Genomic DNA, 3,800 nt, shown 5'->3' on the forward strand with positions numbered 1-3,800 from the left:
ATTCTCAAGGCTTGCTCCCTTCCTGTAAATGTAACATTTTAGGTGTTTTCTCTGTGATTACCCCATCCAAATGTCTCTGCCCTTCTAATATATACACAGATACACTCCTTATCGCTTCCTCTGGTTTGGCTTTCTCCTGAGAATGGCCAGCTTGTAACATACTATGTATCTTTCTTTTTTATTTGGCTTATTATCCCCCCACTTCCCATTAAGAAGTATGCTTTAGCAGAGAGGGGATTTGTGTATTTGCCTCAATGCTACACACTTAGTGTCTAGAACAATGCCCAGCCAGTGCATATTAGATCCTCACTAAATATTTGTTGAATGTGTCAACGGAATTCTTCCAGCTACTGGAGTGCACAGATCCCAGGAAGTTTGCTTTCCTCTCCATCAGGAGTGTGCAGCACTGACTCATGTTTACTCATTGGCCATGTGTGTGCTTAGTCACTCAGTCGTGTCTGACTCTCTGCAACTCCCTGGGCTGTAGAATGTCAGGCTCCTCTGTCCGTGAAATTCTCCTGGCAAGAATACTGGAGTGGGTTGCCATGCCCTTGTCCACTCACTGGCCATGCAGAAGCCTAAAAGACCTAAAGCCCTGTTTCTCAATTCTGGTTGAACATCAGAATCCCAGTTTAACAAAGACTCAAGTGCCCCAGCCCAACCCAAATCCAGTGCTGGTGATGGTGACTTCAGGAGTGACTTGAAGGGATTCTGAAGAAACGAGGGACACTTCCTGCAAATCCTGATCAGGTCTGTTTTAGAGTGTCTGGCTGAAACCCCAGAAAGAGACTGGCTAATGTGTGCTAAAGGAAATCTGCTAGGCGAGTATGGAAGCAGAAGACCAAGAAAGCCTGGAGGCTCTTGCCAGGAAAGGCCACAGGGAGGGAGAGCAACTGACCTGCAGAGCTGACCTCCCTGGGCCCCACGCTCCTCAGCTGCACCTCTGCCCCACCCCGCCACTCAGGTTCCGAGGAGCGCCTGGCTGGCCAAACTCACTGCAGAGATCACCGGGGCCTGTTCTGCAACAGAGAGAGAAGAAAGAAATAGCATCTGCCACATGTATGGTTTTAAATTGTCTAGTGCCACATTTCAGTTCAGTTCAGTTCAGTTGCTCAGTAGACCCCATAAACAGCAGCACGCCAGTCCTCCCTGTCCATCACCAACTCCCAGAGTTCACCCAAACTCATGTCCATTGAGTCGGTGATGCCATCCAATCATCTCATCCTCTGTCATCCCCTTCTCCTCCCACCCTCAATCTTTCCCAGCATCAGGGTCTTTTCAAATGAGTCAGCTCTCCGTATCAGGTGGCCAAAGTATTGGAGTTTCAGCTTCAACATCGGTCCTTCCAATGAACACGCAGGACTGATCTCCTTTAGGATGGACTGGTTGGATCTTCTTGCAGCACAAGGGACTCTCAAGAGTCTTCTCCAACACCACAGTTCAAAGCATCAATTCTTCTGTGCTTAGCTTTCTTTATAGTCCAACTCTCATATCCATACATGACTACATTTAAAGAAACATAAAAAATTAATTTTAACTATATATTTTATTAACCTAATATATCCAAATATTGGGGCTTCCCTGGTGGCTCAGCAGTAAAGAATCTGCCTGCAATGCAGGAGATGCCAGAGACACGGGTTCAGTCCCTGGGTCAGGAAGATCCCCTGGAGGAGGGCATGGCAACCCACTCCAGTATTCTTGCCTGGAGAATTCCATGTACAGAAGAGCCTAGTGGGCTCTAGTTCATGGGGTCTCAGAGTCAGACATGACTGAAGTGACTGAGCATACACACACACAGACACACACACACACATCCATATATTATCATCCCAACGTGTAATCAATAACAACAATTACCCTAAGATATTTTTCACTTTTTCCCCTAAAATCCAAAGTATATTTTACATTTACAATACATCTCAATTTGGAAGCTAATTTTTCAATGCAAATACTTGAACTGTAAAAAGTTAATTGTAATTTTCATAAAACTTACAGTTGAAAAAATAGATTCATATACTTGAATTGTTTCATGTGCATTAAAAGTTTTTAAAAGCATCAGTTTTTAAAATTAAAAAAATTAATTAAAATGAAATTAAAAAATTAGTTCATCAGATACATTTCAAGTACTCAGTAGCTACAAATGGCAAGTGGCTATTGTGCTAGCCAGTATGCCCATGAGACGCTGACCTGCCGCACTAAATGCAGGAAAGGCCTTGCGGCATTAAATATGGAGAACAGATGCTGAGCAGCCAAAAGCAACTGTTTGCCACTGTGACTAAGGGAAGGCGGTATTTTTATATCTTCTATGTTTTGGTCTGGTGAAGGAAGGTTAACTCCAGGGCATTTCCTTTATTTAGAAAAGAAAACAAAACAAACTCATAATGAAAAGGAACTGCTAAGTATTTCTAGTTATCAAGAGTCCTGTGGTAAGCCATTCCTAAAGATCATGCGAAGGGAAAATTGGTATCTGTTCAGGGCGGTTAAGGTTTCCAAGTAGGAAAAAAGCTTGGCTCTAATACATAGTAACAGAAGGGTGTAAACTCAGTCTCTTGAGATCACATGTTTGATTCATAAGCCAGAGTCCTCCCTGCTTCATGGGAATTAATAATAATCTTGTCACAGAAACGGAGGCAACACTTTTAATAAAATTCAAAACTGTTATCAGTTATTCTCTCCCAACCGATCCTCTACAGTTTATGATGAAGTTTTTGGCTTCAGGAGAGATGACTCCCAAATGGTCTACTTGCTGCATTTCATTCCATTTAGTCCATTATAACTCATATGTCTATCTCCAAGACACTGAAGGAACATTCTATTACTAAAGGACGAAGCCAAGAACGAGGCTGAAGGGATGACCCTCACATCTGGTGTAGATGTTCGGTGCTTCCTTCTCAAAGCACTGACTGCACATAAGTTAGGTTTAAATTCTAAATCCATTTGAAACCTTTCTGCAAGAAGTCTCCTGCCAACCCATCAAGACAGCTAGACTAAAGCCCAAAGGAGTAAATAATTTAACAGGCAAAACCACAACATGTTGCGATCCTCACACACTAAGTTAATGGGGATTTTTTGTTCTTTTTAACCTTTCTTTTAGGGTTAGAAATCTCTCAGCTGGAATTCCATCACCTCCACTAGGTTTGTTTGTGGTAATGCTTCCTCAGGTCCACTTGTCTTCACATTCCAGGATGTCTGGTTCTAGGTGAGTGACCCCACCACTGTGGTTATATGGGTCATTAAGAGGTTTTTTGCACAGTTCTTCTGTGTATTCTTGCCACCTCTTCTGGTAGGTCCTTGCCATTTCTGTCCTTTATTGTGCCCCTCTTTGCATGAACTGTTCCTTTGGTATCTCTAATTTTCTTGAAGAGATCTCTAGTCTTTCCCATTCTACTGTTTTCCTCTATTTCTTTGCATTGATCGCTAAGGAAGGCTTTCTTATCTCTCCTTGCTATTCTCTGGAACTCCGCATTCAGTTGGGTGTATCTTTCTCTTTCTCTTTGCCTTTTGTTTCTCTTCTTTTCTCAGCTATTTGTAAACCCTCCTCAGACAACCACTTTGCCTTCTTGCATTTCTTTTGTTGGGAATGGCTTTTGTCACCGCCTCCTTTAGTCACTGCTTCCTGTACAATGTTACGAACCTCCATCTATAGTTCTTCAGGCACTCTGTCTACCAGATCTAGCCCCTTGAATCTATTCATCATCTCTGTATAATCATATACATCACCTCACTGTATAATCATAAGGGATTTGATTTAGGTCATACCTGAGTGGCCTAGTGGTTTTCCCTACTTTCTTCAATTTGAG

This window comes from Oryx dammah, unplaced genomic scaffold, assembly GCF_014754425.2.
Source record: "Oryx dammah isolate SB20612 unplaced genomic scaffold, SCBI_Odam_1.1 HiC_scaffold_11058, whole genome shotgun sequence".
Classification (NCBI taxonomy): Eukaryota; Metazoa; Chordata; class Mammalia; order Artiodactyla; family Bovidae; genus Oryx; species Oryx dammah.